General features: G+C 55.9%; 1 protein-coding gene across 9 annotated transcripts in view; it reads left to right on the top strand.

Annotated features, from left to right (window-relative positions):
* The first annotated feature begins 4,233 nt into the window (after positions 1 to 4,233).
* PPP6R2 (protein phosphatase 6 regulatory subunit 2) overlaps positions 4,234 to 26,666 on the top strand; it is a 55,427-nt gene continuing 32,994 nt past the window's right edge. For all 9 annotated transcript variants that reach the window (XR_010743597.1, XM_066318954.1, XM_066318955.1 and 6 more), the window contains exons 1-2: positions 4,234 to 4,358; positions 24,550 to 24,682. The gene's annotated coding sequence lies outside the window, so the exon portion shown is untranslated. The remainder of the gene's footprint in view (positions 4,359 to 24,549; positions 24,683 to 26,666) is intronic.

Here is a 26,666-nt window from a genome sequence, read left to right as displayed (position 1 = left end):
CTCCCTTGATCAGGGAGCAGAGGAGCTGCACTTAAACACTGCCCTGTCCCATGAACTGCTAATTAATGCTGATTATGATTTATTACAGGCTTGTAACATTACATTTACTTGCCACACTTGGAGCTGATTCTTGCCAGACAAGGGTCATGGAGAAAACATAAGAAAAATATGAATAAAAAATATTGGACATTTTTTCCTCAGTAACTCTTTGTCCTGCAATAAAAATCAGTTTTAATCTTGTCCCAGGGGTCTCCCATGGCTGATTTCACTGCAGCCGCATGAACATTCGCACATGGCCAAGCAGGAGAAAATTAACTGTGAATAAAAAGGCAATAAAAGTGTTTAGAACATCTGAGAAGTATAAAATGAGAGCTGTAGGGTTTCCATTAGGATGGAAGCACAGCCCTGTACCTGAGCAGGGAACTGTCACGGGCAGAAGGTCACACCCAGCATCCCCATTCCTTCGCAGAGAATTTCCCAGAGTCATGGGGCAGGACAGGCAAGGGTTGGAATTACAGAACCAGGGAATCCTGGGATGGGCTGGGTGGGAAGGGACCTCAGTGTCCCTCCAGGGCCACCCCTGCCATGGCAGGGACACCTCCCACTGTCCCAGGCTGCTCCCAGCCCCAGTGTCCAGCCTGGCCTTGGGCACTGCCAGGGATCCAGGGACAGCCACAGCTGCTCTGCCAATTCCAGCCCAGGCAGGAATTCCCAATTCCCAAGATCCCATCCAGCCGTGCCCTGTGGCAGTGGGAAGCCATTCCCTGTGTCCTGTCCCTCCAGGCCTTGTCCCCAGTCCCTCTGCAGCTCTCCTGGAGCCCCTTTGGGCCCTGGAATGTGCTGGAAGCTCTCCCTGGAGCATTTCCCTCTCCAGGCTGAGCATTCCCAGCTCTCCCAGCCTGGCTCCACAGAAGGTGTCCATGAACTGAGGACCTGCCCCGGAGTATTTTTGGTTTCCTGTTCAAGTCCCCGAGATCTCAGGACTCCTTTGCTCAGCTCCTCTCGGTACATTCCCGCTTGGAGCCCTGCGGGGTCGGGCTCTGCCCAGCCCAGGGGTGCTGCTGCCGGGCAGAGGAAGCCGCGGAGTGGGATTTTCCCAGCGGGTGGAGTTTAATGCGCTCAGGAGGGGCTGCTGAGGGTCGGATCCCAGGAGCCGGCTGATCGCAGCGCCCGCGCCGAGCCTGGGGAGCTCCCGGCTGGAGCTGGACCATATTTGGGAAGGTTGGCGGTGCAGATCTGGAGGCGCAGCGCTGGTGCCGAGCTCGGAGCTGCCGGGGCAGCGCTGGGGCTGCTGCTCATCTCCCCAGCAACCCTGCAAACACAACATTGCCCAACCCTGCCGGCTATAATTAACCGTGCACCCCGGCCCCGCAGGAGCCGCTGCCCTGGCTGCCTGTGCTCCCGCACTGCCAGGCGGGATAATGTTCCCCAGAGCACGGAGGAGCATTCCCTGCGGCCCCGGGAACGCGCGCGGTGCCGCCGGCCAAGGAATGCGAGCTGCTCCTCGGGCTGTTTGTGCTCGGGCACTCCGAGCTGAGGGATTTGAAGCAGGCCTGGTCACTCGGCCCAAAAGGCAGCCAGAGAGAAACGCCGGGGTTTGGAGGAGCTCCCAGTGCAGCGCTTGGGTGCTCGGGAGAGGCTGTGGCCGCGGGAGAAGGGAGGAAAAGCTCGTCCCCTCCTCCCTGCAGGGCCACTCAGATGAATGTCAAACTGGCACTGGGAGATCCTGTTCTGATGCCTGCTGGAGGCACCAGATCACGCCTCAATCCTGAGCCAAGAATAGATCCCAGAATTCATCATCCACAGCCTATTCTGGGCCTGCAGCCTCCCACCCAACGTGTGCCAGCTCCCACTCCAGCTGGGAATCCTGCTGGGGCTCAGCTCTACTCCCCCTGCAGCCAGAGAGCGTTCCTTGTGCTGAGGGGCTGCACACACACACAGAACCGGGGAATCCTGGAACGGTTTGGAGTGAAGGGGTCCCTAATGCCACCCAGTGCCACCCCTGCCAGGGACAGAAACACCTCCTTTGTGTCCAGGCTGCTCCCAGCCCTCTCCAGCCTGGCCCTGCCACACCTGGGCTCAGCCCCTCGTGTCCGGGCTGCAGGAGATTCCAGCAGTTGTTCCCAGTGGGATCCAGCTGTCCTGTGTCACTACCAGGGCTTGGAACCATGGGCTGGAGTGTCCGTTCCTGTCCCTGTCCCTGTCCCTGTCCCTGTCCCTGCCAGGAGAGGGGAGCTGGCAGCTCCTGGCCCTGTCACTGCCAAGCGCAGAGTTCAGCTGTATTTTAGCGTGTTCCAAAGGGCTGGAGCAGAGAAGAAAGAGGCTGTTCCAAGATTGGAACTCTAGAAATCAGTTGGAGGAGTCAGGCTGTACAACCCCAGCCCTCCTGGGGGTGGGAATAGGCTCTGGGGGCGGCTGCAAGATTTGGGAATTTGCTTAGATGGTTTTCTCCTGTCCCCAGAAGCCACAATAAGCCACAAAAAACGCTTTATAAGCCCATTTCCCTCCAACAGATGAAACAGGGAAGTGAAACTCCTGAGGTTGTGCTATTTTTTCCTCCATTAATGGCCACCAAAGTGCTAATTACCACACTGGGTGCTGTATAAATTCTCGGAGTCCTTCCCTTGCAGCCCTCACACTGGAAAAGCGTCCATAAATGAGGAATTTTACCCACTCGTGGGGGACGCTTTTAGTGGCATTTCTGTGGCAGCACTCCCATGGCCAAACCCTGGCCTGTGGCTGGAGGGTGACACGGGATGAGCCTTAAGCTCCCTCCCAACCCTGACCATTCCATGATCCTGTGATTCTGTGTGAGCAGGGCAGCACAAACCCGTCCCTCTCTTCCCATGGCAAAGGCCACGTTTGCCCTGAAAACTTTAACCACGTGCAGGAATCTTTGCAGGGTCAAGGCCTCGGCGAGAGCAGCTTAGTGGTAAATCTCATGGCAGGAATTCACATTGGAATGAAGGATTGGATCGCTTCCTGCTGGTTCCTGGAGGATGCTGGCACTTGGAAAGCAGTTTATCCACGAGACAAAGACAAATCCGGGCACGGCGACAGCGGATCCAGGAGCCCAGGCTGCCAGCATGACTCAGAGATCCCTGCTCCCAGCCCTGGCTCCCTTCTCTGGCTCCTCTTTTCCCTCCCTTCTCTGTGCTCATCCCCACCTCCCTGGACACAGCGGACACTGTCCCCACCCCTGACCCCCCTCTCTGAGGTCCCCCCCTTGCAGTGACTCAGGGGCCACCTGAAGGCCACGGAAGGGCTCCCGCTGTCCCCGTGTCCTCCCAGCTGCGGGGTCGTGTCCTCGAGCTCCTCCTGCTGCCCCCGAGGCCGTGACCACCCCCGGCGGCTGCAGCTCGCCCACCCCGGGGTCTCCAGGGCTGTCGCTTTCCCTTCGCCCCTGTCCCCGGGGCTGGAGCCGCCCCAACGTTTCTCTGTCCTCGTCCTCGCCCCACCATCCTGACCCGCTATGTCCCCATAGCCCCGTCCCAGTGTCCCCGTGTCTCTGTCCCCGTCATATCCCCCGTCCCATCTCCCTGTCCCCAGTCCCGCCCCCGTGTCTCAATCTCCGCCCCATCTCCGTCCCCTTGTCCCCGTTCCCGTCCCCCATCCCTGTTCCCCATGTTCGACTCCATCCCATCCCAATTCCCGTCCTCGTCCCTGTTCCCCCATTCTCATTCCCGTCCCCGTGTCTCCATCCTCGTCTCCCTGTCCTCGTCCCCATTCCCGCTCCTCCATCCCCATTCCAGTCCCTGTCCCCTCATCTTCGTCCCACCATCCTCATCCCCGTCCCCAAGACCCCATGACCGTGTTCCCGTCCTCATCTCCGTGCCCATCCCTGCCCCTGTCCCCATGTCCTTATATCCGTGTCCCCACACCCCTGTCCCCGTCCCTGTGTCCCGATCTCCGCTTCCTCATTCCCGTCCCCTCATTCCCGTCCCTACCCACCTGTCCCTGTGTTCTCGTCCCTATCCCCCTCTCTCTGTCCCCAGCCCTGTTCCCGTGTTCCCATCTTCGTTCCCTCATTCCCGTCTCCGTGTTCCCTTCCCCGTGCTCCCGTCCCTATCCCCCTGTCCCCGTCTCCAGCCCGGTTCCCGTGTCCCCGCCGCCGCGCCCCAGCCACGCCCACCGCAGACAACCACGCCCCCTCCGGCCCCGCCCCTCTCCGGCCCCACCCCTTCCCCGTGGCCACGCCCCTCTCCCCCGCCCTGAGGGAGCCGCGGCGCCGCCGCCATTTTGGAGCCGCCGCTGCCGCCGCTCCGCCGCCGCTGCCCGCGCAGCCCCGGCCGGCCCAGCCCGCGGGCCCGGCCCGCAGCCCGGCCCGGCAGCGCCTGAGGGCAGCCCGGCACCCGCAGGTGAGACCCGGCTGTCACCGCCGCCCTCGCGGGGCCGCGGTCGGGGCTGGGCCCGGCGCCGCGGGCTGGGCCCCGCCGCCCCCCCGGCTCCGCTCTGGCCTCCCGGAGCCGCCCCCCCGCGCTCCGGGGGTCCGGCACCGTTTGGGGGGTTAAAAATCTCCCCCGTCGAGCCGCTGTCCGGGGCTGGGCTGGGGTCCTGCCGCCTCGTTCCGTGCAGATCTGGGTTAAATCCGTCTGCTCTGCGCGTGACAGTTTCCTTTTGCCGTGTTTTGGTGCGTGCGGGGCGGGCTGGCGGGGCGGAGGGCTGGGGCTGCGGGCTCCGGGTGGTCCTGGATCGCACCTGGCCGGCCGGGAGTGGCCGGAGCTGTCGGGAGTGGTGGTGGTGGCGGCAAGGTCAGGGGTCAGGTCACCCTTCCTGAGGCTCAGATCCCGCTGTTAGGGCTCATCGCGCGCTGCCGAAGGTCTGGTCGCCTTCCAGGGCTCCCCTGCCCGGGGGTCACATTACTGCCCTGTGGTCTGGTTCTTTTCCTGAGGGTCAGGTCCCTCTCTCGAGGTTCTTGTCCTCTTCCTGCGGGTCAGGTCAGTCCCGGAGGTCAGGTTCCTTCCGGGGGTCAGGTTCCCCTCCTGGGAGTCAGATCACCCTTCTGAGGATCCCCCTTCCTGGGGGTCTGGTTCTCCTCCTGTGGGTCAAGTCCATCTCGGCTGTTTGGTCCCCTTCCGGAGGGTGGGATCCCACTCTCGGGGGTCTGCTCCCTTTCCCAAGGGTCAGATCCCCTTCCTGAGAGTCTGGTCGTGTTCCCGGGGTCAGGTCCCTCCCGGGGTGAGAGGAGAGGGATCAGTGCTCAGGGTTCCTCTCTCGAGGGTCTGGTCCCTTCCCGGGGTCAGATCACCTTTCCTGGGATCAGGTCCCTCCCGGGGGTCACCGGAGGGGGACCAGCCTCCCGCAGGTGTCACCTTCCCGGGGACCTGCCCACCTCAGGGTGCAGAATGTGGCTATAAATGTCACCGTGCTGGTTTTATTAACAACCAGAAACCGGGGTGGGAGTGGAGGCCCCGCTGGAATCACCACAAGATTGATCTGACAGGAAAGCGGCTCCTGGCAGAGGCTGGGAGGGCCCTGCTGAATTTGAGGGCCTTGTTTTGCACCAGCTTAAAAAAAAACCAGAAAAAAAACCCAACAAAAAACAACAAAAAAAAACCCACACCAACTAGGAAGTGAAAAAGAGAAACTGACAGAACTCAGAGAGGCCTGAGAGGTTTTTCCTCTCCTGATCCCCCGCTTGGAAATTCATGTTTTAAAAACTTGAAGGTTGTTTTCATTTGTTTATTTTGTGTCCCAGAAAGGAGAAGGTGGTGATTCTAGCCCTGCCCAGTCCCACAGATTTGAACCAAGTTTCTAGGAGCAGATTTAGGTTATAAAGCTCTGTTTAAAGCCTGATGAGAGAAGAAACATTTATGTTTTCTCCTATTACTCTGACACTTAAAAGCGAACATGCTGCCAAAATACTTCAGTGGTAAAAAAAAACCCTTGGTGGATGGTAGTATAGGGATTTCCATGGCAACCAATGGTGATCTCATGAGAAGCAAAGTTAAATTTTGGGCTGTCAGTGGGAGCACATCATGGCCTGGGCTGGCCTGGGTGACATTTGCTCGGCAGAAGGTGATGAGGGCTGGGTAGGAACAAACTGGTCTGAAATGAAGGCTTCTTCTCCATATGTACACCGATATTCCTGGTGATTTTTGTGCTTGCTTCGGATTAACCTTGGAATCCAGGGATGTGGGACAACGTCCTGGCTGGCAGTGGGGACAGATCGGTGGTGCAGCAGCAGGTGCCTGTCGGGCAGGTGGTGCAGGAAAGATTCCTGCAGAGCCTTGTGCTGGGAGAAGGTTTGTTGTGGGATGCAGGAGCTGTGGAGCATCTCCTGCTCAGCCTGGTGTTCCAGGAGCTCTGTGTGTGCTGTGGGAGGGACAGGGTGGATTTCTGACTTCACAAATTGGAAACTGTCAAAAATAATAACGACGAGGCAGCGCTGTGTGAGAGCTGCTGCTCGGGGGTTTGTTACCAGGAGAAAAGCGCTCTGTGGGCTTACAGGATTTTTGGGAAGCTCCAGGCCACTGTTGGCAGAGCTTCCCTGGGAAATGGGGCTGGGGGGCCCAGCTCTGTTCCAGAGTGGGATCCCCATGTCCTGATCACAGTTTCCTGCTTGGATTGAGAGGCAGCTGGAGGGAATCCCATCCCTGCTGTCCCCACAGTGAGATCCTGAGCGAGAAGGGGGCGTTGGTCTGTTAATGCTTCCTCTCCTCTTTGGTGGGGAGATATCCCAGTGTTTTCCCATGCTGCTTTTCCATCCTCTGTGCAGGGAATGCTTCGTTTGAGGTCACCCCTGAGTTTTCTGGTGGCTGAAAAGGGGGACCCAAAACTTGTCTTCCCTGAGCCCAGCAGTGGTGTAGAGGAACTCCAGCATCACAGAACCATGGGACATCCTGAGCTGCTGGGCCCCACAGGGATCACAGTTCCAGCTGCTGGCCCTGCACAGACCCCCCAACAATCCCACCCTGGGCAGGGCACCCCTGGCAGTGCTGTCCAAACACTCCTGGAGCTCTGGGGCTGTGCCCATCCCCTGGGGAGCCTGGGCAGTGTCAGCAGCCTCTGGGGGAGAACCTTTCCTGCTATCCATCCTATCCCTCCCCTGGCACAGCTCCAGCCATTCCCTGGGTCCTGTCCCTGCTCACCAGAGTTTGGGGAGAGCTCAGGGCTGGGAGCAGAGGGCTGAGCTTTGCTGCCAGCCAGGTGTGCAGGTGCAGCTGGAGTGGCCCTGGGTTCTGTGCTCGGGATCAGGGCTCCCTGCATGTCATCCACAGCAGGGTTCAACAGGGGCTGCCAGTCAGAGTGCCTGGAGGGCAGGAGCTGCAGCTCTGCCGTAAAAATGGGCAAACTGGAATGCCAGGAAATAGGAGAGTCTTGGTGGAGTAAGTCTTGGGTTTGGAACAGGAGCAGAACAAGAATAACTGGGAAATTTGGGTGCAAATTGTGCAGGAGAAGCGGGTGAGGTCGGTGAGCTGAAAGCAAAGGAGGAGCTGGGTGCTTCACTCACAGGATCAAGGAATATCCCGAGTTGGAAGGGACTCACAGGGATCATCCAGCCCAGCTCCTGGCCTTGCCCAAGACCCCCCAAATCCCACCCTGGGCATCCCTGGGAGTGGTGTTGAAAGGCTCCTGGAGCCTCAGGCCAGGACCATTCCCTGGGGAGCCTGTACCAGGTTGACAGAACTTCAGAGAACTTTGCAGGGAGGAGGGTTTGTGGGAGGTCTTGTTTTGCTGGATGCAGAATTCCTGAAGAACTAATTGAGGAGTTAATAGAGTGAGTTAATGAGTGACGGCAGCGCTCGGCCGGGCTGTCAGACAGGGAGCCTCAGCCGGGAGCAGCAGTTCCTCACTCCTGGCCCTATTTATAGGGAACACAGCTCTGCTCCCTGTTACATTTATGGGCTGCAGTGGTTTTACCGCCTTTTCATGGAAAATCGGCAGATATTGGGGGTTTATGGAAGGCTCAGGGAAGGAATGTGGCCTCTGTGTGACCAGGAGTAGCAACAAAGGCTCTTAAGTGTCTCCTTTGATTCAATATTATTGGAAGCAGGAGTGTGTTGTCTTTCCTGGCTGCTGCTGTGTTTCTCTACTTGAGCTTTTCTTTTTCCCTCTCTGCTCCCTGGTCCTCCCACCATTCTCCCCTCACTCCTGATGGACTTCCCTGCTCCTTATTTTGATCCTCCTCAGCTGCCAGCACTACAATAACCAATATTGACATTATTATCACCATCTGGACTATTTTTACCTGCACCTTAACTCTGGTTTGGAGGGAAACTTGGGCAAATAAATATCAGTTATCTCAGGAAATGAAGCTTTCGTGGCCAAGCTTGAAAATTTCAGACCAAAAAGGCTTGGATTTAGGTGGAATTCGAGTGCCACACATATTGCTGTTGGACGAGGTGTGGAAGTGGGAAGTTCCATCTTTGTGTTTCTTAGTGCCTGTTGGTCCCAGATGGAGCAGAGGCACCTCGAGAGTGACAGCAATAAACATCTGCAGGGCCTGAAGCCTGACCAGAATTGTCACTTTTGTCAGGGGCGCCTTTAGAGCGAACCCCACGTGGCGCCGAGCCGTGAGCAGGGGCTGTCACCGCAGCCGGGGTGAGGTGATGTCAGGAGGAAGTGCAGCTCCTCAGCCTGAGCTGGCAGCTCTGCAGCTGCTGGGCTGGGACTGCTCCTCGTTGTCCCTCTCAGTCTCTTTCCTCTGTCCACCTGTTACCTGAGAGCCGGGAGCTCTGGAGGTGGCTGTCCCCGGTGTCACAGCCCCCACACACCGCATTCCTTCCTCTGGAGTCAGCCTGGGGTGCCTGAGGACACCGGGATCATCTGGGCAGGAGGGGAAGCCGGAAGGCATGAGAAAAAAACCTTCTGCTGAAATGGCAAAGGGCAGGGAGTCACTGGGGGCAGAGCTCAGAGCTCATCCCTGGCCAGGGCAGAGTGAAAAACTTGTCTGGCACAGCTTTCCAGGGAATCTCCTGAGCTGGAAGTGAGCTGCAAGGGCCCCACAGGGATCATGGATGCAGCTCCTGGCCCTGCACAGACACCCCAACAATCCCAGCCTGTCCATCCCTGGGAGCAGAGCTCTGGCAGTCCCAGGGCCCTGCCAATTCCCTGGGGAGCCTGGGCAGTGCCAACACCCTCTGGGGAAGAACCTTTCCTGCTCTCCATCCTGGCCCTCCCTGGCACAGCTCTGGCCATTCCCTGGGTCCTGTCCCTGCCTACAGGGAGCTGCACCCCCTGGGGAGGTCTGAGCTCAGTCTCCTCCAGCTGAACACTCCACGTGCCCTCAGCTGCTCCTTGTGCGGCCCCTCCAGAGCCTTCTCCATCCCCGTGTCCCTTCTTTGGATGCTCCCCAGCAGCTTTAGTTGTTTTGTACTGAGGTGCCCAATGCCAGGATGGGAGGTGAGGCCTCCCCAGTGCAGAGCAGGACAATCCCCTCCCTCGATGCTGTCCCTGATGCTCCCCAGGACAGGGATGTCCCTCCTGGCTCCAGGCACCGCTGACTCAGATCCCCCTTGCCATCCACCAGGACCAGGTCCCTTCCCAGAGCTGCTCTCCAGCCTCTCCATCCCAGCCTGTGGGTGCATCCAGGGCTGCCCCAGCCCAGGTGCAGAATCCAGCGCCTGCCTGTGTTAATCCTCACACAGTAGGTGATTCCCAACCATTGGATTTGTCTGGGTCTCTCTGCAGGGCCTCTCTGCCTTTGGGGAGTCAGCAGCTCCTCCCAGTTTTGTACCATCTGCAGACTTCCCTGGTGTCCCCTTGAGCCACGTGCAGGTCATCTGTGAAGGTGTGAAGGGAACTGGGCCTGAGCTGGAGCCCTGTGGAACTTCGGCTTTGCAAGGAAACCTCCCAAACATTTGAATTGCTCCGTCTGGTGTTTGTGTGGGCCTGGCTGTTCCCCTGCTGCACTTCCAGGGTGCCTGTGCTGGGAACGTGGGGGTACAATGGGATTTCAGTCCCGCAGTTTGCTGCTGCTCAGGGCTCTCTGGCCTGGAGTGACACAGATGACTCTGGAGTCACTGTGATTCTGATTTCCCTGGGCAGCTTTCAGAGCAGCAGCAGCAGAGCAGAGCCTGGCACTGGGAGAGGCACAAACCTGCAGGAGTGGGGATGGTCTGGATGCTGCAGCCACAGGAAGGAAGAAGGAAATAGAGCTCAAAAAGCTGCTTCAGTTTCAGTTTTGGGCTTTGATTCCTTGTGAGGACTGAGTTCTGCCACACCTCAGAGAAGGCACTGGTGCCTCTGCTGTGACATTTGGGGTTTTCTTCTGTGGCAATTTCTTTCTTTCCTTCCGTTCCTCACAGCCTGCAGCTCGTTCCAGCTCCTTGCTTGGCTGTGCAGCGGGGTGGGATGAGGTGGTTGTGTTTCCTTAGCTGTTTATTTGTGTTTTCTTCTCTCGGCAGATCCCCCGGGACGCCGTTTAATTGAATTCTTTTATGTTAAGATGGATTTCTTTTCTTTGAGGAGGATAATTGAGCCTGTGAGCTCACAGGTTGCACGCTGTCCCCGTGTCCCCGAGGCGGAGGACGAAGGGCACAGTTGCACGGCGCCAGGGGCGGGCTCGGGGCCAGGCTGGCACCGTGTCCCTGCGGGATGGCAGCGGCGGAGCCGCGGGCGCGGGGCCAGCGCCGGGAGCTCCGCAGCTGGAGCGGCAGCGCTGGCACCAGGGAGAGCGCCGGGATGTGGGACCCGGGAAGGAGCAGAGTGACAGGGCCCGGGCTGTCCTGGGGATTTAACCGGGGCGTGGTTGGATGGCACTGGCAGCGTCGTGGTGCAACGTGTTCCTGGTGTGGCTGTGTCGAGCTCACAGGGAGCAGGGCTCAGGCACCTCCACTTCCTGGGAGCTGCAGCTGCTTCCTCTGAGAGCCTGCAGCTCCCGGCAGCAGAGGGACCTGCTGGAGTGAACCCAGAGAGACCATGGAGGTGCTGGAGCCCCTCTGCTCTGCAGCCAGGGTGGGAGAGCTTGGAATGTTCACCTAGAGAAGAGTAGGCTTCAGGGAGAGCTCAGAGCCCTTCCCAGGGCTTAAAGAGGCTCCAGGAGAGCTGCAGAGGGGCTGGGGACAAGGGCTGCAGGGACAGGACACAGGGAATGGCTTCCCACTGCCACAGAGCAGGGCTGGATGGGATCTTGGGAATTCCTGGCTGGGCTGGAATTGCCAGAGCAGCTGTGGCTGCCCCTGGATCCCTGGACAGTGGCCAAGGCCAGGCTGGACACTGGGGCTGGCAGCAGCCTGGGACAGTGGGAGGTGTCCCTGCCATGGCAGGGGTGGCCCTGGAGGGGCTCTGAGGTCCCTTCCCACCCAATCCATTCCATGACTCTGCGCTTCTGTTTCACTGAACATGAGTCTCACTGCTAGAAGTTCTGCTGGGCAGCTGGAATATGGGGCTGGAATGTGATGGGCTTGGCAGCAGTGGGGCTGCAGTGGTGTTGACAACAGCCATGATTTCTTGTTAGGTTAAGTCAAGCTCAGCCCAGGGAATGGAATATCTTTGTTATCCTGGGAGCTCTCAGCCCCTGAGCCAGGACACCCCATTCCTGCTGAGCAGGTGCTCAGTCTGCACCATTTAGCATATTGGAAAACACCAAAGGATGTTTTTTCAGCTTAGGTCTGCAGCTTGTTTCCTTTTATTTTTTCAGTTGGAAGATTGTTTTTCTTTGTGCTCAGTTGTTATTTACTGCTTCTGCATTCTCCTAGTTCTTGTTCCCTGCCATGGTTGGAACGAGATGGTTTTAAAAGTCCCTTCCCACCCAAACCACGATTCCCTGATTTACTATACCATTCTTCAGTGTTGCAATGTCCATGGTATATCCTAAATTTTCTTCCATGACTTCCTAAGTATTTCTCCTTCCGCCAACGTGTTTCATACTCTGCCTTGGCTTTTCAGGGGCTGGAACCTCTCCCAAAGTTCACACCTCTGTGATGTAAATCCCTCCTTCTGAGGTAACGTTTCAGGGTTTCTTTTTTAGTCAGTGGAGGAGTCAGATGCTCGTTCCCTGTCCGTGCAGGGCTCTGAAGTAGCTGAGCTGTGCTGCAGAAGCATTTGTGCCCCTCCTGCCCGGGGAATTTGGGTGACTGACTGGGATCAGTCATCCTCAGTGTGAGTATCTGCACCTTGGGTGGCACCCAGCCTGGGCAGGGGACACTGCAGGGCTGGGACAGGGACAGGGACCTCCTCTCCTGGCTCAGGCAGCCTGGGAGCTGCTCCACACAGGAGATTGGGCTGGGTGCTCCCCAGGGGCTTTTCCAGCCCAAACGGTTCCGTGATTGTGGGACGCTGATGTTTGACCCTGAGCTCTGCCTAAGGCACCTTCTCCCTCTTCCACAGCAGGTGAATGAGTTTGCTGTGGGGAGCAGGAAGGGATTCAGAACCATGGAGATCTCTCCAGGGCCACATTAAAGTTCATCTCTCACGGAACCACATGAAAGTTGTTGTTGTGCACAAGCCCAGCACAGCTGGTTTTCAGTTCTGTGAGGAGTGCGGGGCCCGGCTCTGCTGCTCCTGGCATCAGCAGGACATGGAGCTGCTGGAGGTCCAGAGGAGCCCAGCACCTTCATACAGAGACTGGAGCACCTCCAGAGACACCCTGGGAGAGTTGGGAATGTTCAGCTTGGGGAAGCGAAGGTCGTGTGGAGACCTCACAGCGTCTCCCAGGATCTGAAGGCATCTGAGAGAGCCAGAGAGGCACCCTGAACCAGCCCTGGAGTGCCAGGACACGGGGAATGGCTTCCCACTGCCACAGGGCAGGGACAGATGGGTTTAGATTGGGTATTAGGGAAAAATTCCTCCCCAGGAGGGTGCACAGGCCCTGGCACAGGGTGCCCAGAGCAGCTGTGGCTGCCCCTGGATCCCTGGCAGTGGCCAAGGCCAGGCTGGACACTGGGGCTGGGAGCAGCCTGGGACTGTGGGAGGTGTCCCTGCCATGGCAGGGGTGGCTCTGGAGAGGCTCTGAGGTCCCTAAGGCAGAGGACAGGGTTTCCCCACCTCCTTCAGTGCCTGGCATGGGGAGGACCCAAAGCTCAGAAGTTTATCAGTGCTTTACTGGGTCTTTTCCTTCTGCTTTAGAGAAAGTGTAATTATGGCTGGCCCCATACTGCTGCCTGTGACTGAGGGCTCTGAAAACTCAAGGATGAAGTAGAAGAGGAGTTTCCAAAAGCTGTAAGGGGCTTTAGGGGCCAGATGTTGGTGTGGGGTTTGGGATGTGGTGCCAGCAGTGACTGCGCACCCGATTTCATGGCTGTTACACCGTAACTTCCTCTTGCAAAAGAGGCAGTTTCAGGCCTTCTGTTTTTCCTTCCCTTCTGTCATCTTTGTTCTGACACATGAAATAACTGGTACAGAGCAGTGGTGTTAATGTGGGAAGTGCTACCAGTATGTCCATGGCCTCCCTGCTCCTTCTTTTCCCTCCATTTCCAACAGCAGCTCTGCTGGGGTATGTTGTGTCTTGCAGGGAAAAAATGACCACTTCAGCTTCATCTTTCACAGATGAATTTTGGGCATCAGCAGGAATTTCTTTATGGAAAGGGTGTTCAGGCCTTGGCAGGGGCTGCCTGGGGTGGTTTGGAGTCCCCATTCCTGGAGATGCCCAAAGAATTCCTGGAGGTGGCACTCAGGGCTCTGGGCTGGGGACAAGGAGGGCATTGGGCACAGCTGGGACTGAATGGGCTGGGAGGGCTTTTCCTGCCTCAGGGATCCTGGGATTCTTAGAGCTTCTCTGTGCTGTGCTCTCAAATACCTGGAAGCAAATGCTGGAATGAAGCAGTGCAGTTCCCAAGAACAAAACTGTTGAGTTAGTTTTAGTTTTAGTTTTAGAAGAGAAAAGCAAGGTGAAGTATTGAGGGTATCCTTGGGCTTTGGTCCGTGCTGGAGGTTTCTGAGGAGCAGTGAAGTGGGACTGGATCACCTGATGGGCACGGGAGACTTTGGCCATGTGGGGAAAATCCTGTTGTGTAATCCCAGTTTGTTAGGAGCTGTGGACTGTGCCCTGGTCAGGAATGTGTTATTTTGGGAAAGGCAGGTGGGATCACCAGCAGCCAACCAGCAGGGCCAGTGCTGGGGGGAGCAGGAGGATCTCCAGGGCTCTGGCTGAAAGCAGTGATGCCCTCCTGGGTTTGGGTTTTAATGCTTGAGGGGCAATCCCTGCTGAGGAAATTCCTGCTGCAATTCCTGTGGATTGGCCCGTGCAGACTCCTGCGGGGAATCCTGCAGTCCCAGGATGGTTTGGGGCCTTAAAGACCCTCTCATTCCAACCCCTATCAAGGCAGGGACACCTTCACTATCCCAGCCCCAATGGGACCATTCCGTGCTTCCATGATCAAGATCAATGTGATAATCCTTTGTGCAAGGTGGATGGTCAATTACTTCCCAATGTTGATCCAATCTCTAGGATTCTTTATTAAGCCTGGAAAAATAAATGTCATCCTTTTCAGTCTTCTGAAACGCTCACCCTGCAGATTCCGTGGGTTTTATAAGTGGTTTTGGTTATGATTGAGGGAGTTCAGTCACAGTGTGAGTGACTCCTTGGATTAGTGCTCCAAGCCCGAGTTGGATGGACATTTCAGCTGGAACGCTGTTCCCTTCCTGCTGCTCCATCCTTCCCCACTTCCCTGCTCAGACATTTCTGCAGCAATGTTGGGAGCCAGTTTGGGGGAGAATGATCCAGCTGATTATTTTTTTCCTGCTAATACTGCATGGCAAAGGAAACCCATTTTTTCCCAGCAGTGCAGGTTTGATACCCAGTGAGCTGTGGGCTCGGATCAGGAGTGTGTCCTGCTGGTTCGGGATTCCCAGAGCAGGTTGAGCTTTGATGTCTCTTTTGCCAGGTAAACCCATGGAACTCCTAAGGGTGGGTCTGAGAGTTCCCAGGGACTGATTTCCTTTCAGGGTGTTTTATGATGGATGAAGCCTGGCTCATAAATAGAGGTTAAGTGGTGCTGTGTAGGAAGAACAGGCTGGTGCTGCCTTGTCCTGGGAAAGATGTTTTACCCAATTCCAAGGAATTGGGTAAAGAGGGAGGAATTTCCCCATGGAATGGGAGTCAGGCCTTGGTAGGGGCTGCCTGGGGATGTTTGGAGTGCCCATCCCTGGAGGTGTCCAGGGAATTCCTGGAGGTGGCACTCAGGGCTCTGGGGGACAAGGTGGGCATTGGGCACAGCTGGGACTCGATGCTCTTTTCCAACCTTAGCCATTCTGAGCTCCCTCTGAAGTGTCTTAATTTCTTTTAACTACAAAACTTCTTAAACTTTGCATGGGCTGTGTCTGTAATGCCCTGAAAGCTTGAGGAAATGAAAATGCCTTTATTTAATGTTCTGTTTGAGGGCTCTGCTTTGCTGGGGCATCAGAGGAGCATTGGAATATTCTGGTAGGAGCTGCAGTGTGTGACAGGCTGGGCTGTTCTGGCACAGCTACAGCCACAAACTCACCTTGGGAGCTTTGAACTGGGATGAAGGACCAGGAAAGGAGCACAGCAGTTGTTTTACTGGCTCACTTGAGGCCGTGTGCTGATCAAATAGGTGTCTGTGGAACGGGCAGCCCTTGATCTCCCTGTGGGGTGCAGCAAGAAATCTCAGTTTGCAAATGCTGGCCCTCAGTTTGAGTACAAAGAGGTGTCCTTTGTAACACTGCCTTAGTCTGCGTGGGCAGCAAAGATGGAAATATCCAAGGTCCACGGAAGGACTTGGACCGAGTGGGATTTCTGGGAAATGCTGCTTGTGCACCCCAGTAAAAACCAGCACCCTGCTCTAAGATCCCAGTCTGGTCATGAGCAGGGATTTCTGTGGGGTTCAGCTGTGGTGACCCAGGAGAAAATGTCACTTGTTGCTTAGAGCAGACAGAGTAACCAGGCCTGAGCAGCATCAAAGAGATCCAGAGAGGGAGGAGCCTGGAGTCCTGCAAGGGATGGAAATCTGCACTTCAAGCACCCCAGGACTTTGTGTTGCTGGTTTTATACTCAAATGCAGTTGCAAATCTCACACTCAAAGGTTAATGTTTAATGGGAAACCCAGAGTCCCCCCGGGGTTCCTGGGGGCTGCTGTTGCTTCCATGGGGCCGTCAGCACTGAGGAGCAGCTGGAAATACCAATCCTGCTGAATTATTGCTGAACTACAGATCACAAACTGGGAGATTCCTTTGCCCTCAGAGCTGATGTGAGCGCAGCAGCCCATGGATGTGAATTTTAGGGATGTATTGAGCTCCATGTGCGCTGACTGAGCTGTTAAAAAAGGCCTTTTTTTGTGCTGTTCTGTTCCCAGGGCGCTCAGGATTCCTTTCTGCAGCTTTTTCCTGCAGCTTTTGAAGCGCTGTGGTTTCTTCCTGTCTGGGTGTGGAGCAGTTAATTAAACAAGTAACATTTAAATCAAGAAGCTGTGCAAATTCTGTCCTTAGCATGGGGTAGGGCAGCAATTAGGAGGCTGCTTAACGAGATACTGGGTGAGGATAAGGTTGATGATCAAAACAAAGTGCTCCTGATATCATCTCTTTCTTTAGGAGCTTCAGAGGCCAGGAAGGATTAGAAGAAGCTCTTCACTGAAGGATTAGAAGGAGCTCTTCATTTCGGGTGCACATTTGTCCAACACAGAGGCCTTCAAGGGTTTATTGCCAGGGGCAGTTTTTTGTTAAAGAAAAAACCCAACACAGCCCCTTTCCACGCAGAACAGCATTCCATCCACTGTGCCTGTGGTTTCCTGCTGGTGGCCAGGGAACATTGGATGGCACTGAGCTGGGAGAGTTGTGGGAGCTCTGTGCAGAGGGATGGGGACAGGCTGGATCCATGGAGTGAGGGACTGCCAGGCCAAGTGCCAGGTGCTGCCCTGGGCTCAGCCCAAGCCCCTGGAGCGCTCCAGGCTGGGGCAGAGGGGCTGGAAAGCTGGGAAAGGCCCAGGGTGCCCAGAGCGGCAGGAGGCCGATGGGCCCTGGGCTGTGGCACCCCAGGGTGGGCACGGCCCCAGGGCAGGGACTGTCCCCTGTGCTGGCCCTGCTGAGGGACCCCCTGGAATCCTGGGGGCAGCTCTGGAGAGCCCTGGAGGGGCTGGAGTGTGTGCAGGGAACGGAGCTGGGAAGGGTCTGGAGCCCCAGGAGGGGCTGAGGGAGCTGGGAAAGGGGCTGAGCCTGGAGAAAAGAGGGACCAGGGGGGACCCTGTGGCCCTGCACAAGTCCCTGCCAGGAGGGGACAGCCGGGGGGTCGGGCTGTGCTGCCAGGGAACAGGGACAGGAGGAGAGGGAACGGCCTCAGGGTGGGCCAGGGGAGCCTCAGGGTGGACAGCAGCAGGAATTTCCCCATGGAAAGGGTGCTCAGGCCTTGGAACTGCCCAGGGAGCTTTGGAGTGCCCATCCCTGGAGGTGTCCAAGGAATTCCTGGATGTGGCATTCAGTGCTCTGGGCTGGGGACAAGGTGGGGATGGGGCACATCTGGGACTGGACGGGCTGGAAGGGCTTTTCCAGTCCAAATGGTGCCAGGATTTTGTAATGCAAATGCAGAGATCTCTGTAATTTGTCAGATGTTAAGGAATAATGAAGAAATTCATAGCTCACCAGGGGAAAACAAAAGGAAATTCTTGGCAAACTGGTGAAATGTTTTAGTTGAGAATAAATTTATCTGTGAATTTTAAGTGTATCTAAGTGGTTTTCAATAAGCAGCTTGGGCCAGGGGGTGTCTCAGGGTGCTGAAATGCGTCTTTGGGGGTATGTGGCAATGATGAACCTCCAATGAGGTGGGGTCACTGCCTCGAGGCCTCTGGTGTGTCCTGCTTTGCCTTACATCAGGGATTCCAGAAAGAATTGAGCAAATGAAGGAGACAGGGAGCAAAGGGGATGGTGCTGAATGAGAATGGAGTTGTGTAAAATGCTGAGGTCAAAGGGGCTGTTTTATTTGTGTGCTGCCACTTGGGAGGGTGTCCCAGAGCTGCCTCTTGGTGGAGAACCTTCCACAGCTCCTGTCCTTGGCAGTTCCTTGTAGCTAGATGGGATGGGTATGGTGTCATTTGAGAACAGAGGGGCTGGGATCATGGAATCATGGAATCCCAGACTGCTGTGGATGGGAAGGGACCTCAGAGCCCCTCCAGTGCCACCACTGCCATGGCAGGGACACCTCCCACTGTCCCAGGCTGCTCCCAGCCCCATCCAGCCTGGCCTTGAGCTCCAGGATTTATGTGGGAAGCATTTCCTTTCCTCCTTCAGAGTTTCTCACCATCCTTTGTGCCTCCACCATTCCTCTGAAGAGAAATCCACAAAGGTCTTGGATTCAATCTTTGCTGTGGTAAAGATGAATATGGGAATTATTCCATCTTGGAAGCAGCGACAGAGCGTGTTCCACAGGAGTCTGAGGTGGGAGCCTAAGGAGGTTTAGCTCTGAAATAACTGAGTAGTTCATGATTCTCTTCCCCTGGCAGACTGAATCCCAGAATGCCAGGAATTCTGGGGCTGGAAAAACCCTTTGGGGTCACCGAGTCCCAGCTCATCCCGATGCCTGCCTTGTCCCCAGCCCAGAACCCTGAGTGAGTGCCACCTCCAGGAATTCCCTGGACACCTCCAGAGATGGGGACTCTAGACCTCACTGGGCAGCCCCAGCCAAGGCCTGACCCCCTGTTCCATGGGGAAATTCCTGCTGGATTCCTGCAGGATGGTGACTTTCTGTCTCCCTTCTCCATCACTCCCAGGAGGACTCCGAGATGTGCCTGCAGCCCCTGTCAGGGCTGACCCGAGACATTTAAGTGTGCTCTGAATTCTGGGTTCTCTCTCAAGGAAAGTTTGGTCCTTTTTAGGGAAGTGAAATTGTGCAGTCGAGAAATGTTGATAACCCAAATGATCCAGTTTCTTGGGAAGAGCTTGGGGATAAAAATACTGGTGAGTGTAAATTGTTGTGAGGTGGCAGTGGGGTGTTATGTATGAGCCTGGCAGCGCTCCTCGCCTGCTTTCCTGGGAGTGCTTGACAGGTCTGGGGATGGATCAGGGCTGGCTTCCAGCTGGGCAGGGAAGGGAGAGCGTTTGGCTGTGCAGCAGGAGGTGGGCAAGGGCTGGGAATGATCCTGTCCCTGTCCCTGCCCCGGGAGTCACCAGGCAGCAGTGGGACAGTGGGCACACCCCGTATCCCTGCAGATGATGCACTGCAGGCTCCAGCTTCTTCCCAGGCAGCGTTGGGCTGGGATAACTGTGACAACAACAACAGCAGCAGCCCCTCTGCTTGCAGCTGTGGGCAGTTCATTGCCATCAGTAACTGCACTGGGAACTCCTGGGCTACATTTCCTCAACCAGGGCTGCCTGACCTTGGGGAGAGACCTGCTGTGGTTTAAGTGTCTGACTGGAAAAGCACAACAGCTGCTCATCCATCCTGTGGTCTACCTGGAATCACAGAGTCATGGAATGTCCTGAGCTGCAGGGCCTCACAGGGATCACAGTTCCAGCTGCTGGCCCTGCACAGACCCCCCAACAATCCCACCCTGGGCAGGGCACCCCTGGCAGTGCTGTCCAAACACTCCTGGAGCTCTGGGGCTGTGCCCATCCCCTGGGGAGCCTGGGCAGTGTCAGCAGCCTCTGGGGGAGAACCTTTCCTGCTATCCATCCTATCCCTCCCCTGGCACAGCTCCATGGAGATTTGAAAAGATTTAGAGCAGCCTCTGGCACCGCAAGGTGTGTGCTCGATCAGCTCCTGTGGAAGATTCCCAGAGCTTGGCCAAGAGTTTAAAATAGTAACTGCTCTTGGTGGCTTCTCCAGTTACCAGGATCATTCCAGGGATCTCATGATTTGCATATCGTTTTCCAAATGTCCACATGCAGAGGAAAAGAAACTTGCTGTTGCTCTGACCCGGAGTTGATGAAGGAAGAGTTGAGATGATGTTTGCCAAGAGGAGTGGATTGACGGATGAGCCAGGGCTGGGAACAGCAGCATTCAGGGTGGGCTGGCTTCTCCGTGGGGATGGAACAGGAACTCCAGAAAACTGCCACAGGGCAGGGATGGATGGGATATTGGGAAGGAATTCCTGGCTGGGCTGGAATTGCCAGAGCAGCTGTGGCTGCCCCTGGATCCCCGGCAGTGGCCAAGGCCAGGCTGGGAGCAGCCTGGGACAGTGGGAGGTGTCCCTGCTGTGGGTACCCCTTCTCCCGTCCCTCCATCCCAGTCCCTCTCCAGCTCTCCTGGAGCTCCTTCAGGCCCTGGAAGGGGCTCTGAGCTTTCCCTGGAGCTTTCTTCTCTTCACGTGAGCATTCCCAGCTCTCCCAGCCCAGCTCCAGCCCTGGAGCAGCTCCGTGGTCCCTGGACTCTGTCCAGCAGTTTATCTCAGCTGTTGTTTATTTACTGCTAGAGCCAGTGGCTCCAAGAATATTTCAATTCCATGAAGCAGCAGAGACCAGAGCCCATCCCAGTGACCTCAGGGCTGTGTGGAGTCAGGAATGGGCTGCCAGAGTTTGTGGGTTAGCATTAACCAGGACTATCTGGAGTGACCATCTTGGTCAATTGATGTTTGTGGTCACCTGGATGGTTTTACAGCTCTCCACTTTTTAATCCCTGAATTCCTGGCAGAGACAAGGAAGGTTAGGGAAGAGCTGAATGTGTCATAAAACCCCAACTTCAGAAAGTCAGTGCAGGTGCTGATGGTATAAAACCCCCAAAATGGGAAAACCTCTGGGCTGTTTTCCCCAATCTTTGCATCATTCACTTCTACTGGAGAGAAGAAGCTGGAAAGTCCAGCCGTTTTAGGCTGGGATTTTTTTTTTTTCCTTTGACTGTATTCAGCCATGGAAGGGGCTATCCAGGGAGCTTTGGAGTCTCCATCGCTGGAAATGTCCAGGGAATTCCTGGAGGTGGAGCTCAGGGCTCTGGGCTGGGACAAGGTGGGCACTGGGCACAGCTGGGACTGAATGGGCTGGGAGGGCTTTTCCAGCCTCAGGGATTCTGGAATTTTGTAGGGACTGCTCTTAAAGCAGGTGGGAATAAGTCCTGAAATTTGTGTGAGTGGACATTGATTAGGGAATAGTTTGTGGTTATTCTGTTCTCCTGTCAGTGTGGAGATGGGTACCTGCACCTTCCCAGTGCAAGTACCCTGGGAAATGCTGCTTTTCCTTAATTCCAACAGCTCAAACTCTTCTTTTATCAGTGAAGTCTTGAGGGAAGTTCTAACTTATATAAAGGTTGAATTTAGCTCATCTGAGTTGATATTTCTGATCAACCATGATAAAGTAACTGAGGCAGTGGGAAGACTTTAAATTTTGTTAAAAATAGCTGGGTTTTGTACATGCCTGTCCTTTTCCAAATGCTCTCATCCCACTGCTGCCTCCTGGGATGTGCCATGGGATGTATGGGAAAGGCAGGAATTCTGTCCTTCTCATGAGGCTCATGTTTAAGGGTTAAATGGACCTTGATTGTTTTTGTTGAGGAATTCCCCATTCTCCTCATCCTCTTCCAATGCCTTTTGCATCTAAAGAACCCTTTCCTTGTAGTTGGCTCAGAGCAGTGATGGGATTGGATTCACCTTGGGTAGGGGGCATTCCCAGCCTCTGTGGGTTCCTCCTCCCACTCCCCTGGAACAGCAGGCCCAGGGCTGGAGGAGCCCTGTGAAGAAATCTCAGGTGGGATCTCAGGAACAGGTTCTTGCTTCCCCAAGGACTGCTGGCACGGAGCAGGGCATGGTCCCAGCCCCGAGGCTGCCAGGCATGCACAGCCTGGGATCTGGGCTCTGTGTGATCCCTGTGGATCCCCTGCAGCTCAGGGGATTCCATGACTCCGGGAGTCCAGGGAGGGTTCTCTGCTTCCATGCATGTGCTGGCTGTTTAATTCCTGGCTCCCTTAGGCAGAGGGGCACAGGGAAGGATCCAGGCTGTGCCAGAGCCCAGCCCTGCTGGCTCATCAGGGATCCTCGTGCAGACTCTGGGATGGGCTCTGACCCCTGTGTCCAGCAGGGCTGTGTTACACACACAGGAATACCCACAGGGACAGGGATCTGCCCCTCCTGTCTGCAGATTTCACCGTCTGCAGCAGGGCTGCTCCAGGTGAAAATTCCCTGAGGAGAGCACAGGAGAGGAGCTGGGCTGTATTGAACAGTTGTTCATGACTTGCTAATGTGTAAAAGCTTTTCCAAAGGCACCGGAGAGGGGTTTAGTGGGTTTTAGTCTGCTCGGTAACCAGCTTCTCTTACTTCCCTGAGTGGATTCCATGGAAAGGCTGTGGAATATCTTGGGGCCATCTGTCCTAACACATGGAAGGTGTAGCCAGGGTAGGGAAGGTGGGCTCTGTTTACAGGGTTTTGGCACACAAATGTATGGAAAAGCTGCAACACACTTTGATTTCATTGTGCTTGGAGCTGAACCGTATCCCTGAAAACTCTGGCCCCATCCCTGGCAGTGGCCAAGGCCAGGCTGGACATTGGGGCTGGGAGCAGCCTGGGACAGTGGGAGGTGTCCCTGCCATGGCAGGGGTGGTACTGGAGGGGCTTTAAGGTCCTTCCCACCCAACCCATTCCAGGATTCCCTGATTTATACAAAATGGATTTTCACTCTTGATTGATATTTTTAATTTGTTAGTATTTTTGGGACGGTGCCTTTCCAAAGACAGCCACAGCTCTTTGTGTGTATTTGAGATATTTGGGACCAGCTGCTGCCTCCTCAGGAGCTGCAGATCAGCAGCCTCTTGAACTCCTTTGGGTTTTGCTCCCACTCAGCTTTGGGTGAGTTCTTTGGGTGTTTGGCTAATGCTCCTTCCCCAAGGGGGGACAGCTCCGTTCCTGCTGCCGTGCTGATCCTGACACCTGGGAGAGTTTGGGAATGGGGCTGGATGTGAGGGAATTGTGATCCTCAGGAGCTCCAGGAGCCCTGAGGAGCAGTGCCAGCAGCTGCTGCTGTCACCAGCCGTGTCCCTCGGCCGGCAGATTTGTCCTGGTGACACAGCAGTGACATGGGATGGTGGCAGGAGTGCTGGCTGTGGTGACACAGCAGTGACACAGGGTGACAGGAGTGTTGGCTGTGGAGACATGGCAGTGACACAGCAGCGACAGGGAGTGCTGGTTGTGGTGACATGGTAGTGACACGGTGTGGCAGCAGTGCTGACTGTGGTGACACAGGGGTGATAGCAGTGCTGGCTGTGGTGACACAGCAGTGACATGGGGGTGGCAGCAGTGCTGGCTGTGTCCAGGCTGTCCTTGGGAGCTCCCCAGAGCGGTTCCCGTGAGGATATGCCGGAGTTCGGGGCCGGCTGGGCTGGGCTAGGCTGGTTCCCGTGGTGTCCTGGCTCTGCAGGGACCTGCAGCATGTGGGAGCTGATGGAGAGGGTTCAGGTTGATTTTGGGAGGGAATTCCTGTCTATGAGGGTGGGCAGGCCCTGGCACAGGGTGCCCAGAGAAGCTGTGGCTGCCCCTGGATCCCTGGCAGTGTCCAAGGCCAGGCTGGACACTGGGGCTGGGAGCAGCCTGGGACAGTGGGAGGTGTCCCTGCCATGGTAGGGGTGGTACTGGAGGGGCTCTGGGGTCCCTTCCCACCCAGCCCATCCCAGGACTCCGTGGTTGTGGAATGCAAAGCCAACTGAGACAAAGACAAATTCTCCCTTCCAACCCCCTCCACTGTTCCCTGTCCCTGGGGCAGCTTCTTCTGTGCCCTGTGAGAATTCTGTGTGTTCTTCCATGGCTTTTCCAGCGTTGTGCTCTCCAAAGCTTCGGTGTACATTTAAGCCAGAGTTGTGCAGAATTTTACAGAACTCTTGGCATTTGTGGCCCAGCAGACAGTTGCTGAGAGGGTTCTTGTTGGAAGTGTCCCTGCTCATGGCAGGGGTTGGGCTGTGCTCCCAGGGAACAGGGACAGGAGGAGAGGGAACGGCTTCAGGCTGGGCCAGGGGAGCCTCAGGGTGGACAGCAGCAGGAATTTCCCCATGGAAAGGGTGCTCAGGCCTCGGAACTGCCCAGGGAGGTCTGGAGTCCCCATCCCTGGGGGTGTCCAGGGAATTCCTGGATGTGGCACTCAGGACTCTGGGCTGGGGACAAGGTGAGGGTCAGACACAGCTTGGATTAGAAGGGCTAGGAGGACTTTTACAACCTCCCATAATCTGTCAAGGACTTTTAGGCACAAGTTCTGGTGAAAAGGGCATCAAAGTTTAGAAATAAATTCCTGAACAATTTGTGTTCTGATCAATGCCCTTGGTTTGAGTCAATGTTGTACCTCCAGTTAAGTAATCACTGATTGGATTATGAAGAAATAAATTTATTTTTACATTAAATTTAATTTCTATTTGATGCAGAGGCCTCCTGCTGGTTGGTCTCTGTTTAGGTGTATCCCACACCAGGAATTCCTGGATTTCAAGAGAGTGGTTAAAGCCCAGCTCTGGAGTTGTGGGGGAGCTCCTGGGCTGAGCCAGCCCTGGCTCTTCCTCTGTGATCCCCTTCCACTATCCCTGGCTGTTCTGATCCTCATCCAGCCTGGCCTTGAACACCTCCAGGGCTGGGCAGTTCACATCTCCGCAGAGCTGCAGGAGGAGGGAACTGGGAGAATCTTGTGGTGGTGGTGGCTTGGCTGGGGCTGTCAGTTCCTTTGTGCTGAAAGGTTCTGTAGAAGCTCATTTAGGGAAAAAAATAAAAACCATTGACCCTCAGGTACCTTTGGTTATTGGTAACTTTTTAAAATCTTTTCCAGGATTGAAAGCTTGAAAAGAAATTCACATTGGATGAAAACCATTTCCTGAAGCTGGGTCTATTCCACAAACTGTAACCCAAATGTTTCTCTGTCCGTGGAGGAGATTTCACGTTTGAAGAAACTTCTGCTGAAGGTAGGAACATCTCACTGTGCTTTTTTCTTGGAATGGTTCGGGATAGAAGGGAGCTCAGAGCCCCTCCAGAGCCACCCCTGCCATGAGAGGGACACCTCCCACTGTCCCAGGCTGCTCCCAGCCCCAGTGTCCAGCCTGGCCTTGGACACTGCTGCTCTGGCAATTCCAGCCCAGGCAGGAATTCCCAGTTCCCAAGATCCCATCCAGCCGTGCCCTGTGGCAGTGGGAAGCCATTCCCTGTGTCCTGTCCCTGCAGGCCTTGTCCCCAGCCCCTCTGCAGCTCTCCTGGAGCCCCTTCAGGCCCTGGAATGTGCTGGAAGCTCTCCCTGGATCCTTCTCCTGTCCAGGTGAGCACCCCCAGCTCTCCCAGCCTGGATCCCTGGGAGCTGAGGGTCTCCAGCCCTGGAGCAGCTCCGGGGTCTGCTCTGGACTCTGTGCAGCAGCTCCAGGTGCTGCTGCTGTGTCCCCAGGGCTGGGGCAGCTCTGCAGGTGGGGCCTCACCTGGGCACAGCGACAGGGTCCCCCTCCCCTGTGGGCTCAGCCCAGCACTGGGGGGTTAGTGGCCAGGGCCTGTGAAGTTCCTCATTGAGGGACAAATTAATTCCCAGTAATGAGGACAAGCTCTGCGATGGTGGGTGCTCAGTTCTTGTGGCTGCTCCTGGGGATAGTCCTGTTATATAATACCTGGAGTCATATGAGAGGGGACTGTGGTGTCCCAGGGATGTTCCTGGCGAGGGAGTCCCCACTGAGGAGCTCAGTCCCTGTGCCCCTGTGCCGTCCTTGGGCCTGGGCTGGCTTTATCCCCATGGAAAGGGTGCTGGGCAGTTCACATCACCTGGGGCTGCCCAGGGAGCTTTGGAGTGCCCATCCCTGGAGGTGCTCAAAGAATTCCTGGAGGTGGCACTCAGGGCTCTGGGCTGGGGACAAGGTGGGGATGGGACACAGCTGGGATTGGATGGGCGGGGAGAGCTTTTCCAGCCTCAGGGGTTCTGGGATTCATGCTGTGCTGACCGGGATCCTCCCTAAAACCAGGTTCAGCTGGGAAGTGCCGCTCAGAACCTGAGCACAGGCCCATGATCCGGGAAGAGCAGAGAGCTCCTGTTTCCCTGTTCTCCTGGGCACTGCTGTGGCTGTTCCAGGGAATTTCCTGTGGAAGTGCCACACTGTGCACTCGTTGTGGGGCAGGGAAAGGGAACAGGCCGGGATCTTTCACTAGAGTTCCCCAGGGCAGGAATGGGAACCATCCAGCAGAGCAGCTCAAGGCCCACAGGAGGAGCTGCCCTTTCCTGCAGGGAATTCCACTGAGGATTCACTGCCCTGGGATTTCCTGGAGGTGTGGGAGCAGCAGGATCCTTCCCAGTGCCAGCAGTGGAGTGGCTGACTCGGGCATTTTCCTCTTGGGAATTGATTTGGGAAAAGCTTCCCTAATGCTCCAAAGGGAGAGATTTTATGTAAAACAGGTTCTCCCATGGAAATAGGTGATGAGTTAAAGATGCACAGAGTGGAATGGTTTGGTGGGATATTGGGATGGAATTCCTGCTGGGAGGGTGGTGAGGGCTGGGATGGAATTCCCAGAGAAGCTGTGGCTGCCCCTGCATCCCTGGAAATGTCCAAGGCCAGGTTGGGTGGAGCTTGGAGCACCCTGGTCCTTGCGACAGCTTTGGTAGGCTCAGCCTAGTTAGTTTTGTGTCCCAAGCAGATGTTGGTTCCCCGCTGTTCCTCTTCCTTCTGGGATCACTCCCAAATCCACTGGCCCTGGTTTGGGATCTGCCTGTGCCTTTTCCTATTTCTAATTTGTGTTCGTTCATTTCTTACCTTTCATCCTGCTGCTGAGTCACCAAAGGGAGAGAGTTCTGCTCTAAAGCTGTCAGGGAATTCCCTGCTCAGCCCTTCAGTGGGAATTCAGCTGAGCCATTGATTAGCCTGGCCTTGTCCATCTGTATTTTCCAGGTGGATTTTCCAGTGGTGGAACAGTTTGCTGAAA

Source organism: Sylvia atricapilla, chromosome 5 (genome assembly GCF_009819655.1).
Source record: "Sylvia atricapilla isolate bSylAtr1 chromosome 5, bSylAtr1.pri, whole genome shotgun sequence".
Classification (NCBI taxonomy): Eukaryota; Metazoa; Chordata; class Aves; order Passeriformes; family Sylviidae; genus Sylvia; species Sylvia atricapilla.
This window is presented reverse-complemented; position numbering and strand designations above follow the sequence as displayed.